Below are 18,556 nucleotides of genomic sequence, written 5' to 3' on the forward strand. Positions count from 1 at the left end.
ACCTACTCTTAGAAGAATCACTTCTAAAACCAAGCATTAAAATACAATTTGGGATTTTTTTTTAAGTATTCCATGCTCCCAAGACATGGGCAGGTGAACCAAATTAAGAAGAGTCAGACAATTTATCTTTTAAATGTGTAGTATAGGAGAGTAAAAAGAAATTATTTATAATTATACTACAAATAGAGGAGAATATGTTGCGTGTGGAAGTTAAAAGAAAGTATACTTGTAGACATTTGGGAACGTCTTGATTGTAGAACATAAAAGCACTCCAGGATGGCCAACTACCCTTCTATGGTTCAGACTTAACACAACACATGTGGAAAATATTAAAAAAACAAATGTATTCTGAGTCAGTCACAGGACTGTAACCTGATGAAGCTGACTGTTCTGAAGACAGAAGAGGGTAAAGGCTTCAGAAACACAAAGGAAGTAAAAGAACAAGCAAAAGGCTTAGAGAAAAGGGGGAGGGCAACACCCTAATCTGTAAGTCCAAAATGAACATGGCAGATAACACTGGTAACTTGACTACTCACAGAGACCAAGGCAAGAGGATTTTCTATGAGTTCAAGGGAGACTGAGCCATATGGTGAGCTGCTCAACAGTCTGGGAGACAGAGTAAGAATTTGTCTCAAAAGAAAACAAGCAAAGAAGCAAGCAAAAGTAATTAGAAGCAGGCATGCATAATGGGGGAGGGGCATCGGAATCCTGCAAACACAGCTTCACCTGGTCAATTCCATGGTAAGCCACTCCAGAAACAGAAGGTAGGCAAGAAAGGGGCAGTACTCCCCCTAATGCCTCTCAAATCCAGTGGCTGTACTGGAGAGGAATCATATTATGGTTTATAGAGCACAGGAGGGCTCCTCATAGAGGGAAACCTATTTTTAGGCTTCCAGTTGAGTGTTGTTTTTGTTTGTTGTTTGTTTGTTTGTTTGTTTTGGAGGTTTTCTTTTTTTCTTAATTTTTATTTATTCTTCTCTCATACAATACATACCCTGCGCAGCTTCCCCTCTCTCTACTCCTCCCAGCCTGTCCCACATACCTTTTCTCTTCCCAGATTCCCTGTCAATAACTCCAAAGAAAGGAGCAAGCCTCCCAGGGACATTAACCCAACAGGGCACAGGAAGAAATGATAAGACCAGGTATAAACCAGCACATCAAGGCTGGGCAAGCTGCTATATGGGATCCCTGAGTGTGCAAATGAGTGAGTCTTATTCTTATTTCTTCTCTTGGGCTCTTTTCCTCCTCCTTCTTTGTCTTTTCCAACTCTGATGTGTTAGTTTTTGTTTAATCTTATTATAGTTTATTTTATTTACTAATATCTCTTAGAAGCCTATTTGTTTTCTAATGAGAGACAGAAAGGGAATGGATCTGGTGGAGAGGGAGAAAGGGAGGAACTGGGAAGAGTAGAGGGAAGAGAAACCATAATTGGCATAATCATTGTGGGGTGGGAGGGTGGTATTTTCAATAAAAGGGAAAATAATAGAAATTTAAAAAGAATCACTGAATGAACACTTAAAAAATACATCTGAACTATCATAGGGTATGGGAACAGATTTAGGAGCCTCAGTTTGACCTGCCATTGCCCAGAGATAAGGAAAAGGCTTGGAAGGCAGTTACAAATAGCAGTAAGGCTAGACACTGGCAAGATAACAAGGCTTGGTTCAGGCAGGTATGGCAAACATAAGGCCACCCACCATTATTGACCAGGTTCAGAGAAAATGACCAAACTAATCCTGAAATTTGATAAATCTTTTTTCTTTCATTTTCAATCATTCAAACTTAGACTCTTCCTTCTTTCTGTTTTACTTTCGCTTCACTGTATTCTCACTTCTTCCCATTACCCTGCACCATTCCTTTGTTTCATCATTGATACATTAATTCCACATTTGCCTTATAGAGTTTTTATTTTTATTTGGGACAGGGTCTCTCTATGTAGCCCTGGCTAGCTTGAGACTTACTATGTAGACCAGGCTGGATTCAAGCTCACTGACTCCTGTCTGCCTCTGTAGGAATTAGAGATATGAAATATCGTGCCCATTTTCTACAGAATTTTTCAATCCATCACATAGTTTTGTATTTTTGCTATTTCCCTTATGGTCATTAGTAACACAGTGGCTTCTAACCAAATTTAAGTATATTTCTATATCTTGTATGAGTTTTCTACTGTTGCTGCTATAGCAAAATTCTCTCCGAGTGGCACTGAGTAAATAGTTGTCTATCCAATAAGAAGATCCCCACCCAAAACCAGAAAAGATGACCAAACCAGTAGATAAAAAAAACCTCAACACAGAAACCAAGACACATAAAAAGTAAAGCAATATAGCATCACCAAAAATTCATAACTCAACTATTGAAGTAAAATAAACCCTCAGAGATCAAATTCCAGAAGATTGCAAAAGATTACTGGTAAAAAATAATCAATGTATTTCAAAATGGGTAGAAATAAGAATTTGAATTTAATTTAGGGCCTATGGAAGAAAGTAAAAAATCGTGAAGGAAGAAATCATCAATATGAATGGAAAAAAGCAATATGGATGAAAAATTCAGCAACTTGGAAAAATTCATAAAAATAATGATACTTAGAAAAACATTTAAAAATTCTAAAACCAATAAATTCAATTAAATTAAAAAACCACAATGGACATAATCATGAATTTTCAAACAGAAGCAAGAATCTAAAGGATTGAGAACAAGGTTGATGAATATTGCATTCAAATAGCAATACAGAATAAAGTGAATATGACCACATACAGTCAATAAGAAGCGCAACTAAGAGATAAAGCTAAGAATCTAAGTAAAGAAGGAGCTGACATAAAAATAATCTCTACAATGAATTTCTGAAGAATAGTCCCCAATCTAGGGAAAGAAATTGAGATACAAATATAAGATAAACTTAGAACACCAATTAGACATGAACAAAAAAGAATCTCCCCTCATGGCACAGTATACTAAAGATCTCAAAATACAAAGAAAAATGTAATATTAAAAGCTATAAAATTCTAAGAATGTGAAATTGGCAGTGTTAGAAATGAGATCATCATACTTGATCTCAAATTATATTATGGAGCCACAGTGACAAAAGACAGTCTAGAACTAACATAAGAAAGAGACATGTAGACCACTGGAATAGAATAAAGGACCCATAAATCTGCACAGCCACAGTCATTTGATCTTCCAAAGACTGTCAAAATCATACAGGGGAGAGAAGACCTTCTTCAACAAATACTGTTGAGAATAATGAATTCTCACATATTGAAAAATACACTCATATCTTTCTACACAAAAAATCAAGTAAAATGGATCAAAGAATTTGCTATTAGGCTCTTAACTTTAAAATTGCTACAAGAAAACTTAAGAAAAGCACATCAAGATCCAGATATAGGTAGGGAGATTCTAAAAGGTTCTGGGCTGCCCTTTTCCCAGAACCCTGTATAATCCAGACATTTTGATTAACCTCCCCTTTTTGTACCTGTGACCCCCTGGCTGCTGCATCTGGTTTTTTCCTCATCTCTTCTTTCTCCTCTCCCCACATGGCCCTGCTAAGTCTGGTCATGTCCACTCCAGACTCTCCCATATGTGCCCACCTCTACCTACACTACTCTTTCTTTTATCTACAGTAAACTCTCTCCTCCACCACACCTAGAAGCAGTCATATCCTTTCCTTTCTTTCTTTTCCTTTTCTTTCTTTTTATTTCTTTTTTAAATTCACTAGGGAGTTGAATAAATCAAGATGCCCATCAACAGATTAAATGATAAAGAAAATGACGTACATACACACAATGGAAGATTACATTTAGCCATAAAAATTAAAGTCATGGCATTTTCAGTAAAATGTATGGAACTTGAAATCATTCTGTCAATCAAGCTCAATTGGTAAAATGTTTGCATTTCAAACATTAAGAGTTGAGTTCAATCCCCAGAATAACTTTAAAATAACAAGTTATGGTAACATGCTTATAAGCTCAGAATGAGGGTGTGGAGACAGAAAGATCCCTGACCAGTCAGATTAACTTATTTGATGAGTTCAAGAACAATGTAACATTTTGTCTCAAAAGATAAGGTAAAGAGCACCAGGAATTGATGGCCAAAATTATCCTCTGGCCTCCACATGTACATTCTGTATCAGAATTCACATATACCCATGTAGCTACACAATACATGAGCACAAACATGCATGCCCATGCACGTGTGCACGCACACACACGCATACACACACACACACACACACTTTCACAAAAATGTAATATTCAGAAAGACAATTACTGCATCTTTTCTCTTGTATGTGGAATTTAAATTTTAACTCATACATGTTATATGTATATATGTATTTGTGTGCATGTTTTTGTCTGGGCTTATAGGTTACCTTCATACACAAATTATCATCACACAAGTGAATATAAACATACAGAATAAATACAGATTACAGAAAAACCATCACTGTATCTTTGCTCCCGTATATGTATATGTGTGTGTGTGTGTGTGTGTGTGTGTGTGTGTGTATAAATTTATATACATATGCTTGTGTTGACACAGGTCCTGAAACTACAAAGGAAAAAAATGAGCTTAAGTTTGGTAAGCTTAACAAAATGTATGTGATGTGAGAGCAAACTTACAATTATAGGGGACAAGTGAAACCAGCCAGAGTGATGTTTGTTGTGGGGCATAGTGGGAAGGGGATGTATCAGCATAAGTTATTATGCTGTATTATGAAAATGTAAAAATGAAACTTATTATTTGTATGCCTAGTATGAAATTTTATTTAAAATTAAAAGATTAAGGGCTATATAAATATTTTGATATATCAATCAATAAACAAAAGGAAACCAGAGTTATTACAGGCATCTTTGAATACTTTATTCTTACATTATACCATTAATAATCTCATTTAATTAACTCTTTCATCTTGAACAAGAATATTCAAGTAATACATGAATATAAATATGGGAGAAAATTAAGAAAGAACCTGTAAAAAATTCACAAACCATTCAATTATTGAATACACTCTTTTTATCACTTTTCTCTCTAGATTTAAATCCATATCTACTTTCCTTCAATATTCAATAGATGATGAATTCACTGATATTAAAATGAAGTTAAGGTGAAACTTCATTGCATACTACATATCAGTAAATCGACTAACCAATCTTATAGTTTTCTTAATTGATAATCATAAATTTTCACTTATGTTAAAAAACTAACTTTTGCTTTACAAAATTTAAAAGCAGTGACAAGTACCACTCATTCAGCTGCCATATTAGCTCCTTTTCTTGTTGCTGTGGCCAAATACTTAACACAAAACAAGAAGGAATGCTTTCTTCTGGCTTACAGTCTAAAGTGCCATCCCATCATTGTGGGTAAGACATTGTAACAAGTGTGGAGGCATGTTGGACATGAACAAGAGGCTGGCTGGTCACATTACATTCCTGCTCAGGAAGTAGAAAGTGAGCAGGAAGTGGGGTTGGACTATAAAGCCTCTAGGCACTCCCAAAGTGACTCAACTTTTTTTTTTTTTAGTGAAGCTCTACAACCTTCAAATCATTGCTACCTGCTGGGAACCAAGTATTCACACAAGAGTCTAATAGGGACACATAAGGCTGTAATTTTCCTGCCAGGACAACTGTAATCAGCAGCCATTGAAGACAGGCGAAGTAAAAGTATTCAACAACAACAAAGTTACAGACTCTTAGGGAACGGCCTAATGGATTGAGTATAAAGCACCAACAGCTACAACTGCTAGCTCTCTGCAATGGGAGCTCCGATGCCTGTAGGTCTGCCAATATTTCTTCCTCTGTCCATCCCCTGATCACCCTCTTTCTTCCTGTCTTCTGTATCATTTAATATAGCAGTCCTAAGTATGAGCTTATACACGTTGTAATTCATGAAATAAGCAGCCTCCTTATTAAGAATGATGTTGGGGTTTTCCATATGAATGAAACTGTTTATATTGGAAAAAAAGGCATAGACTTAGACCAGTTAGATCTCTGAATGAACTCTATGGGGTCTTTAAGGTGAAGAAGTAAAGTTGTTTTTTTTTTTTTTAATAAGAAGTAAATAGAGATAATTCAGATTTTATCCTGAGTATTAAATCACTAAATGCCATCCTACAGGATTCATGTAATATAACAGGATTGTGGTGATATTTTTTTTGTGCTGAAATGTAGTGATATTTTATTTGTGCATTAATAAAATAAAGCTTGCCTGGAGATCAGAGGAAAGCCAGCCACTACAGGAAACACAAAAGTCAGGCAGCACACTCCTGTAATCCCTTAGAAAGCAAGTCTCTGTGTGTTCAAGGCCACACTAGGAAACAGCCAAGCATGGTGATACTCACCCTTAATCCCAGTACCAAACATAGAGACCTGGAGGTCTGTACAGGCAGACAGCAAGTGACAGAACTGTGTAGGAAGAGAAAGTGAGGTAGCTGGGCTAAAAGAGCCAATGAGAGGGTAGAACATCAAGGCAATAAAGGCATGGGTAGACAGGAAGTAATTCGCAATAAAAGCTGCAGAGTTGGTGAGGTAAGATTGGCTGGTGGCTTTTCCTATTTTCCTGATCTAAGGCTTTGGCTCTGTGTTTTTTACTTAACAAGACCATTTAGAAATTTGTTTACACGGTATTTCTAAACTTAATCAATTATTTTATTACACACTGTACTTAATCTTGCCACAATTTTGACAAATGATAACTTGGCCTCTCAGGAAAACCAAGCAATTAACATTATCAGGATTTTAGTCAGGGAATGTCAGCCTGGATGAAATAGATTAGTTAAAATAGATACTTCAGTGTAATTAAGATACTGCTTCTGCTATTGTTAACACAAGACAACTAGAGTTATACAAAGTTTGTCTTGGCTTCGTGGTTTAATTTCTAAACAGAAACATCATCTCTCATCATAAAGGCTACCACTACTTTATACTCATTATTTCTTATAGGCCAACTTTCCAATATCTCTATCATACTGTTGCATTTAATAACTTAGAAAATAAAATAAATATCAGGAAAATGTCTCCAAATTAAGATAAGAATTCCATTTATAGAATGACCAGATTAACATAACATTTAAATATTCCAAATATTCAGATTTCATTTGATTCTAGCAGGACTCATTGCAAAGACAGAAGTTAGAGTGCTAAGGACAAATTTCTGTGCTTCACTTGAACTTGGCAAGTGGGATTTTCACTCCTTTCTAACATTTAACAGGCAGAGATGGGTGCAGAAACACCAGGTGATTCCATTTCAGTAATTATGGTAGTCACGAAAGAATTATTGTTTCCTCTCCTTTGTAGTCTCAGAAAGTCCTGAGGAGGAACAGCTGGAAAAGTGATGTCAGATTAATCTGCAAGCTGTAATTCAAAGAGTCCTGCTGTTAGCCGATTTCCCCAATGAAGAATGCCCTCAAGAGTTGACAGATTTTCATGATCATGTGTATGTGGAGCTCTAAAACTCACTGACTGTGAAAGAAATGGTCTCTATCTAAGTTCAGTCTACAAAAAAGGTAACAGTTTTCTGGAAAGAGATATGTTACAGTTCTCTTTCATTCTAAAACTGCAATGAAATGTGTAAATCTTTGGTTGTTAAAATAATCTTATATTTCTGGAACAAAGTTAATATAATATAGACTATATAACACAACAGACACACACAAAATGCACATACACACACATACACACAGTAGGCCAGCTGCAGCATGCTAGTGTGGTGCTACAATCATGCATATGTGACCGGTTTTAAGATTGGCCAATAATTTTTCTCTTTCTGTCTTGGCATGTAAAAGTGGAAAAGGTACAATGAGTATTTATAGCAAGGAAACTGTTAGCATCTATTCTATATACGGGTTTATGCAGAATTCATTTATGACTTCCTTAAATTGTTTTTAAAACTCATGAGGTAAAACAGGGAGGATAGTAGAAGTTTTTAAGTTATAAGTTCAGGTGTTTTAATAAGTTATTATTCATGGTTTTCTTTCATTTGTGATTTTTCTATAAATTTGTTCATTTCATAGAAATGTTTAAATTTATTGGCATGGATAATTATAATAGTCTGTTTTGGTTTTTAAAAGCCACCATCTGCATGCTTATATCTTTTTCACATAAGAAACAAACCATTTCTGTTTTCCTGTATAAATCTGCTTTAGAGTCATATCAACATTTTCTTTTCAATTACCTTGTGATTTTGATAGCAATTTCTGCTGTTGCATTGAATTCATATTTTAAATTATGTTTTGCTAATTATGCTATTATTTTATACATTGCAACTCATTTCTTTTTATTCTCCTTTTATTGAAAATACACTCAGCCTGGAAGGAGTGGACTGGACCTGCCTGTACCCAATCCACCAGGTTGAGCTGAATCCTCAGGGGAGTCTTGGCCCTGGAGGAGATGGGAATGGAGGGGAGGGGATGGGGGAAGGTGGAGTGGGGGCAGGAGTGGAGAAGACAGGGGAACCCATGACTGATGTGTAAAATTAAAACACAAATATAATAATAATAAAAAAGAAAAAATCTAATAAACAAACAAACAAATAAATAAATAAAATCTCTGACTCTTCCCCCAAAAAAAGAAAATAAATTATTTTGTTATATAATATATCCTGATTACAGTTCCCCCTCCGTCTATTTCTCCCAGTTCCATTCCTTCCCTCTGATCCAGATCTGCTTTTCCTTTCTCTCATTAGAAAAGAACAAGCTTCAAAGAGATAACAATCAAACATGACAAATGACATATAATAAGATAAAACAAAAATCATCATACTGAAAAAGGCAAACCAACAAAAGGAAAAGAGCCAAAGAGAAGATACAAGAATCTGAGGCCCACTCATTCACACACTCAGGAGTCCCATTAAAGTACTAAGCTAAAAGTATTTAGGCAAAGGACCTAGTGCAGACCAGTGTAGGCTCTGTGCTCGCCGCTTCAGTTTCTGTGAGTTCATAAGAGTTTTACTCATGTGATTCAGAGGGACCTGTTCTAGTGTCGACCCCCATCCCCTTTGGCTCTTACACTCTTTCTGCCTCCTCTCCATTGGGATTTCCTGAGCTCTGAGAGGTGGGGTTTGATGGAGACATTCTGTTTAGAGCTCTGTCTTCTAATATCTCTCTCTGCAACTCATTTCTAATATCCTGCAGCTGGTGATAAGCCTATTGCACTCATCCCTTATATTCTACCATTTCTACAGTTCTTTCTCTTTAAACATGATGCCATTTGTTACAATCAATGAGTTTTGATATACAATCAGTACATTCGATTAAATAAATTCTTTACCATTTTTATTATGATGTATCCTAAGTCCATGGACCCTTCAGAATGATTTTAGTTTTTGTATATTTGAATGTTTCTGTTGTTGTTATCTGTTTATTTCTGGATTAACTGAGGAACACATTTTTGTAACTACATCCTCTGAAGTATGATAAAATGTGATAATGAAATACTACAGGTTCAACCTTATAGCATTTTGTTTAACCTTACACATCACTATTGATTTTTTTTTTTTTTGCCTTTTTTAGTTAGGATTCTTCTGTTCAGTCCTGACTTTCCTCTGTAGACCAGGCTGGCCTCAAACTCATAGATATCCACCTGCCTTTTCCTCCCAATTGCTGGTATTATAGGCATGTGTCACCACTATCCAACTGATTTGATTTTTCATTTTGATATAACTTATGTTCCATAAAACTCACTCACTTAAAATGTACTATTTGGTGGGGGTTAGCATATTCATAAAAGTGAACAATAATCATAAGTCCCAGAACATTTGTATTCATGAAGACAATGTAGTAGCACTGTCCATTTCCAGTGCTATCCAACTTAGTAAGCACTCACATATTTTGTCTTTACAAATTTTAGTATCTTGTATATTTCAAATACTTAAAATAATTTGTAACTTTTGTATGTAAGATTTTGACATAATTTTCAAGTTTTGTCCACTAAGCTTATAGAATAAATCAGTACTTCATTATTTTTCATGGCTGAGTAACTTATATTCTAGGTTGTATTGTATTTCCTTTATCCTTTCATCAGTGCATTGACATTTAGTTGTTCTCTATTTGGAGCTGCTATTGTGTATAATGTGGCTTTGAACATGCAAAGTGCCTGTGTAGACATATTATTTCAATTTGTTGTACATACATAGGAATGGAGTTGCAGAGTCCTGAGGAAACTCATGGTTTTCATTTTGAGGATTCCCAAATGTCTTTCCAAACACTTCCTCATTTTACTTTATTACCAGTTGTGTTTAGAGTTTCTAGACTATTCATGTACTGGCTAACTTACTAGAATTCCTACTTATACATTTCTCCCCTGTAAAATGAAATGATATCACACTATATTTCAGACTTGCATTTTTAATAGACATAAACAGTTAACAGCACTGACTACTCTTCTAGTCTATCACAGTTCAATTCCAAGCACCCATAACTGCCCATAAATCCAGCTCTAAGGGATCCAATTACCCTCTTCTGATCTCTGTGGGCACCTGCACAACCAGGACTCACGCGCACACACACACACACACACACACACACACACACACACGCAAACACGCACACACACACACACAGTAAAAGCTACCTTTGTTTATTTGTTTTCAAAGTCTTTGTTTTTATTCATGTGTCTGTATGTACATATGCACCTGTATGTGGATGTTCCCCAGCACTAAAGAAGGCTTCAGAATCTCTGGAGCTAAGTTTTAAGCAGCAGTAAGCTGTCAAATGTGGGTACTGAAAATTGAACACAAGTCCTCTGAAAGAACAGAATGTACTCTTAACCCTTTAGCCATCTCTCCAGATCCATGATGTTAATATAAAACTTGGTAAAAGAAAGACAAATTTTCTTTAGTAAGAGTTGGCTTTATTAGTAAAAAAATAGCATGTCTGTAGATACTAGGCCCACATAAGCTGTATCATTTAAGGGTGCTCCTTCTATCCTGTAAGTAGTATGCTTTAGTTTCTCTGTTTTGTTGTTTTGGTTGTTTTTAAAGAGTGTTCTTTGAAATGTGAGAGGCAGAAGCAGGTGGATTTCTGTTAGTTTGAGGTCAGTGGTGAGTTCAGAACAATCAGAGCTTTGTAATGCAGCCCTGTCTCAAACAACAATAACAACAAAACAGTCAAACAAAAAGGAAACAAAATTTTAAATTTTATGACGTCAGTTGAAATGTCCTTTGCTTATTTGTTCTGAGTTCTGTATCTAGAATCCATCTCCACAGTACAACATAAATGTCTATATCCATATTTCTTTCTAAGAGCTTTATAGACTTAATGGTGATGTTTAAATATCTGAAGTAATGGCTTCAGACATATAAATTCTATTTGATTATAATAGAAAGAGAACAAACTCAAATTTAAACTTGGATATTTTCTAATCACTGGTTAGTTAGTTTGTTTGTTTGCTTGTTTTAAATTGTCTTGATATTATTGCTGGAGGTCTGTAGATGGAACCATGCCTTATTATAAGGAAGCTGAGGCAGGAGAGGTTCCCTAAGGCATGCCTAGGCTGTAAAGTGAGTTCCAGGTACTCTGGGAAACTTCATGAAACCCTGGATCAAAACACCAAAAAAGACTGGTGGTATAACTAAGTGGAAAGGAGCTTGCCTAGTTAACACTCATGAAACCACAGCTTAAATCTTCAGAGAAAGAGGGAGGAGAAGGTCAATCAGTGTGTGAATGTTTTATTTGATTGTAGCATCTCCATTAAATCCCATAGTTTTTACTTATTTTTAGTTGAGTACCACAGAATACAGACTATTTTAATTATGCTCTGGGTTATAATGTCAGAAATGTGATCCTTCTTTCTTTATTATATTTTAATATAGTTTTGACTGTTCTGGGTTCTTTATGTTTTCATATTGGTTTTAAGAACATTTTTTTTCAGTTTATACACACAAAAAAAAATGGGGACTTTGATAGAACTATGGCAAATCTGCAGTATGATCTAGGCAGTATTGCTATCTCTTATTCCAAAGTTTTCAATATTTTTGCAGATATTTTTATTTTCAGTGTGTAAGGTACTTATTATATTTATTCTTAATGTGTTCCATTTATTGTCATCAAACACTATTTTTTCTTAGTTTAAATTTTAGCTCCATTATTATTGATTTATAGAAATACATTTTATTTTCACTCAATGTGGAATATGACCATTTATAAGCTCATTTATTAGCTCTCATGGTATTTCTTGGTAAATTTATTGACATTTTCTACATAAATAATTGCCATCATAGCAAAATAATGTAGTTCAATTCCACTGTGTGTGTATGTATATGTGTATATATGTGTGTATGTGTATATATATATATATATATATATATATATATATATATATATATATATACATATATATGTGTGTATATATAGAGAGAGTCTAATTTCCTAGGAAGTTATATTTATTATATTGAGGATACTCTTTTCTAATGTTAATTCTTTTAGTATTCAGTCACATGCATCTTGCTATTTTTTTCTTACAATATTTCATATTCTTTCTGGCTCTCAGTTCTCCAATCTCCCTCTCCCTACTCACCCAACTTCATATTCTTTCTCTTAAACAAAATCAACTATTCTTGAGGATGTAGCCTGCCGTAAGGTATGGTTGATATATGGAGTGTCACTCTGTTGAAGATAATTTTACCACTCTAGGCAGCAATCAATTAAAAATAGCTTCTTGTATAGGGTTGAACATTGTGTTCACTTTCCCTTCTCAGTGATGGGGTTTTTGTCTGGTTTGAACATGCACAGGCCTTATCTGGAACATTACAGTCACTATGTGTCCATATTTGCATTGCCCTTATTGTGCTAGGAAGACAATTGTTAGGGTCCTGGAGAAGTCCCACTAAAGACCCTCGTCCATGTATGCAATCAGCAAGAGCATTTATTGTCTCAAGAAAGATTCTAGCATGCTGTTCAGGGTGTTGAAGATTGATTATCCTTTGTTAGTGGCTCATCCTCAGAAACTATCTGCTCAATTCCAAGAAGCAGGGACCAAGGCCTAGTTCTTAACTGAGTTATTAGGGCAGGCTGTCATGATATTTCCCTGGCCTTCTCAACAATGTTTCCTTGTGGTCATCTACCACCTCTGGCTCTAGCAATCTTTCTGCCTGTCTTCCACATAGATCTCTGAGCCTCTCAGGGAAGGGTGTGATTCATACATCCCATTTAGGTCTGAGTGTCCCAGAGTCTCTTTCTCTGTTCATGTATTTCAGTTGTGAGTCTATTTTAAATGCTATGTGGTACAAGAAGAAACTTCTCTGATGAAGTATCTTTGTTTTGTCAAAATGGTATTATAATGGATGATAGTTGATATTATATCAATAACACTAAATGCAGAAACCAGCATCTACCTCTGGAATAGCCTCTACCTTGATGGTAATTCTCTATAGATGGTGTACAATTCCATTTGTTAGCCATTTCTGTTCACAAAGATATTGATGGAAAATTTCTTCTTTTATGATCATCTTATGGTTTTAGTGATGATGGCATCAAATAATGAGTTCTGACACACTCTTTTTCTATTATTTTTGATTAGTTTCTTATTTCTCCCAAATATTACTTACATCCTCCAGTTTCATTAAAATTAAACAACTGCTTCCTTTTTGTTCCTCCAAAAATCATCCTTAAGAAAAACACTTTGCAGTTGGTGGATATTATACTACACATGTAAAAGCAGCTTCTAAAGTTTATCCTTTTGTAGAGCCGGCAATGTGTCCAAAATGATACTTATGTAGAATTTAGGCCTTAAAGTTACAGCACTGCTCAGCTGCTCCAAGTAGTACAAAACTCAGTTTATATCATGACTAGGGTTATTTTCCAAAGCTGCTCCAGACCTTCAATGTTCTTAACAGGAAAGCTTAAATGCTTCAATGTTGGCAGAAATTTACCTAGGTTCCTTGTATAATTACTCCTGGATTGCTGCAAGTATTTAACTTTCAATGAACTGGAAAAGTCGATTTATATAATTTCTCTGTCTTCTCAATACTTTTCTTATAGAACCATGCTTGGAGATTCTTTCTTTACTATTGGCAGTAGTAGCTTCAAGAGTCAAGCTGCAATGGTCTGTTCTATCTCTGGCTAGACTTGTGAAATTCATTTTAGGATTTTTGTAGAATTCTGCCTTGTGTTCTTTGAAGCTACATTATTAAAAATATACAAATACAATTGCAGCATGAGTTCTGACACCTGCACTGATCTTTAAGTATAGAGATATAAATTTAAAGTGCAGACTGATACAATGTCCATTTAGCAGAATAATAGTAGTAGGTTCATTCTAGGGACCTTGAATAGGTTAAATTTTCCCACTCTTACAGCTGAATTTGGGTTTCAATTCTCTGAGAAGTGCAAAACAAGTGTCTCTCCCACAATGGGCCATTTATCTGAAATGCCCTTACATTCAGGGATGAGGCCTGAGCCAGACTCACAATGTCTCAAGACAAATCCAGCAGCCCATTTTGAGTCACATCCTAACCTGCCAAAGCTTGTGCAAATATGTCCAAAAATGATAAGACTAACCCTCAACCAATTAAAAATGCACTAATATAACTGCTGCTTGTTTAACCAATCATATTTGAGATGAAACTCCCTGAAACTCCCCTTACCTGTGCATTAAGAAGCCTACACACTCCTCTCCGAGTTGTTGCCATTTTTTACAGATGAACGACCCCACATACATGCTGGAATATTAAGAAACACTCTTGCTCTTACATACTATTTGAGTCTGTGGTCTTCTTTCAGTGTTTCCTCAAACCCTATAATCTGTGAACTTGCAACAATGTGTTCTTGGTCAGAGTTGCAGTAACAGGCATGTGATTCCTTCTATGAACTTGTTTATATATATAATATATATATTATAAAATAGCACGTTTTCATGTAGCTTTTGAAGCACCATTGCTTTTAGTTAGCCCTCCCCTAGAGAGAGCTAGTTAAATATATATATTTATATAAGTTGCATCATTACAAGCACATAGATGAAAAAGGGAACATAAATGATATAATTTATGTTTAGTAAAGCTTTCCTTCTTTTTCTTTGGTTTTACATAGCTAATTGTTTTTACTGCACACATGACAAATATTTTATATTGTTTTGTACTTCTAATATTTTATGTCGTTTCTGCACCTGGGAAGCTCTATATATGTATTTTATCCTTTTAAATTTATTATTATTGAGTGTGCTTATGATTTGAAGGAGAGCACATGTATGCCACGGCATGTACCTGGAAGTCAGAAGACAACTGTGTGGAATTGGTTCTCTTCTGCTATTCCATGGGCCCAAGGACTGAACAAAGAGTCGTTTGTTTGTAAGGCAAATGTGTTTAACCACTGAGTCATCTCTCCTGCTCTTCTTTACTATTTGCTTCCTCTTTGTTCTGTGTAGGGTTATCTTTTTCTTTTCACCATTTTATTATTTCTCAATATTTTCATTTTTACTACACTGTACTAGTTTCATATTTACAAACATCACCACCCATTTCATTTTAGCATTATTTACTATACAAATTGATGTGCTTCATTATGAGAGTTTAAAAAACTTCCTCTCAACATTAAAACATTCATTATTCTTACAACATTCATTAAAAACAACCAGATTTTTCTCAGGGATACAAAATAAATATCCTTTTTAAGATACCGTACATAGATTATGCATATTTAATTTCATGATATTTCCCATTGTCATCAAGAATTAAGTCAGTGCTGTGGCAGATCCTGAGTACTGATGAGAAGGTTCAGCCCATGTTCTCTTTATTCTCTTGTAAAAATATAATCCCTCTGTTCTTCTCAGAGTCAATAGAAATGTCACAGACTCACTAGGTAAAAATACTTAGAATAATTTGCTAATTTTGAATGAAAAAATTTCAGAAGTATATGTTGTGTTTGTGAATATATGTGACTCTGTGTGTGTGTGTGAAACACAGAGAGAGAGAGAGAGAGAGAGAGAGAGAGAGAGAGAGAGAGGAGAGAGAGAGAGAGAGAGAGAGAGAGATGTTTTAAAGTTGTATAGCATCATACTTAATCAATCTGAATAATTCTCGGTAATTAATTTACTTCCCAGTAATTTAAAGAACAGAATACTAAATACACCCCTTTGAACCATTTGATCTAAGTTTCACAGCCTTCTTAGCTGTATGTTTATAAGAATAATCTAGTCCCCCATGAAGGAAATTATGTTCACACTTGTTGATGTTTGGACAGGATCATATAGGTCTACCTATGCCAGTTTGAAGTGAATTTAGAAAAATATGAGGGAAACTTAACTAGGCTAGGTTTCAGAAATTGCAGTATTAGTCACGAACATTCCTTTGTTGGATACAAAAGACAAAGGATAATGCGTAAGTATAATGCGCTTATAATGCTAGAGGTCAGATATCTCTGTTCTAATAGTGCTGTTTTTGTAGATATACGTGAAATTTTAACATTATATACAATTTTAAGAGCTTAGAAGAAGACAGTTTAAGGTATTAAAAAAAATGGCATGTCTACAAAAGATCCAGAGACCTGTAGCTATCAAGTTCTGAATGTGTTCTGGAACCAGTAGCATCGGGTTTTGGTATCTTCTGGAAATTTCAGTCTTCAACCTCCACCTGGAGTCACTGCATCACAAGTCTGAAAGCCAGGTGTTGCTCACATTGCTTAACACCTGCAATGGGCACTGAGTAGTCAATAAATCTGTCTCTTTTTACCTACACTAAGTGGCTTCTATAGAGCCACAGTCTCTGAGGGAAGAGAAGAACATCAGTTCTATGTATACCTGTAAACCATCTGGAAAAGTATGCATTTTGTAGTTATATTTCTATTATAAAATTGACCCTCAACTCAGACAACATACCCTAATCATCATGGTAGCCATTGTTTGTTATCTGAAAGTGAGGTAGAGTCAAGAAAATTGTTAGTCTAAGTTTGGTCTGGTCTACACAGCAGGCTCTAGGTCAATTGGAACAATATGCAGAAAACTTCCCAAAAAGAAGAAGGCAGGGGAGGAGGAAGGGGAGGAAGAGGAAGAGGGAAGGAGGAATGAAGGAAGGAAAGAAGGAAGGAAGGAAGGAAAGAGGGAGGGAGGGAGGGAGGGAGGGAGGGAGGGAGGGAGAGAGAGGAGGGAAGAAGGAAAGGTAGGAAGGTTGACTAGTACTAACTAACTGAATGAATGAAATCAAACACTGAACACTACTTAGTACTGTCCTCTGAGGAGGAATTAGCCCTTATTTGTTTTTTCCCCATCCCTAGATTATGCTCTGGGTGTCTCCAAAATACTATGTTCATGGCAATGCAGTCTGTAATCCAAATTTCAGAGCAACTCTCTATTTGTGCTATGCTAAGGTGACACCTTTGGCCCAGTCCTAAGTGACCAAATGATGCCATATATAGCCATAAAGAGAAGCTGTTCTGGGAAACACACATAACGGGAAAGACATGTACCTTTGTAAATTATACTGCTCATGACACCAGGCACCTAAATGCAAATGTTGATGCAGAGTACTGACACATTAAATGCCAAAATACATTGTTTTATTTAAAAAAAATCAGAGAACTCAATATAAAGGAGAAGGATTTTTCTGGTTACTCAAATTTTTCCTGAGCATTTCAATATCACAAATGTAATATGAAGAATTTACTTCTAATCAACATGAAGAGTGTATGTGTTTATAATGAATGAAAATACCATTTGTTTAAAACAATAAGGAAAAAATGTGTCAAAATTTTCTCTTATACACTAAAAATTACCTCCCATTTTAAATAAAACATTATACATTCTTAAGAAAGAAGGTTCTTTAAAGCTCTAACTACTTCATCTGAGGATTAAAAGAAAAGTAGTACTTGAGTGTCATTAAGACAGCATTCATTTCTACTGTGATTGTCAGAGTGGAAAGATTCAGTATGCATAGCTGACAGGGAATTTAAAATATATACATGATATAACCCAATTGTAATAATGATGCTTAAAACCTCTAAAAGGAATATGTATTATGCCAGACTAAAAGACTGAAAGTACTAATAAATAGATGGTAACTCTCTCATGACAGACACTTTATTATCTATGGGTTACTATTAATAAATTTCTAAGAAGCTTTTTTATTTTCTTGCCTACTGGTGAACAACTTGTGGCAACAGTATGATGCTTGTGGCTTTAATGTGGAGTGAACTTTTAAATACATATATATGTGAATGAAATAAAGATACATTTAAAATATCTTTTCAGTCTATCTCTGCTTGTGAAAGACAATGCAAATCCTTGCCAGGAGCATAGAAAACTAGATAAAAACTAAATATGGCCTTATAAAAATGGAAATGTTGCATTCATGTGTGCTTATGACACCTCCCTTGCTTTATTCTTTCCATAAATCATTTTTAATTGCCCGCATTGTAGGCATTTATTGATATAAATACTCCATAAAAATCAAAGATTAACAAGAGTTTTATTCTTATTTCAGACAATAGTAAACTATTAATGAATTACTTACTGATAAGCAAATATCAAATAAAGTTGTGCTATTGAAATTCAAAGAAAATGGCTACATCCTATAAGCTCTTGAGCTTCCTTTAGGGCATAGTACATTAATGACCATTCAAATGCTACATAATCATATG

General features: G+C 35.1%; 1 protein-coding gene across 1 annotated transcript in view; it reads right to left on the reverse strand.

The window, feature by feature from the left end:
* The window catches only part of Cnbd1 (cyclic nucleotide binding domain containing 1), a 362,101-nt gene that overhangs the window by 45,409 nt on the left and 298,136 nt on the right, over positions 1–18,556 (reverse strand). The window lies entirely within an intron of this gene.

This window comes from Onychomys torridus, chromosome 2 (genome assembly GCF_903995425.1).
Source record: "Onychomys torridus chromosome 2, mOncTor1.1, whole genome shotgun sequence".
Classification (NCBI taxonomy): Eukaryota; Metazoa; Chordata; class Mammalia; order Rodentia; family Cricetidae; genus Onychomys; species Onychomys torridus.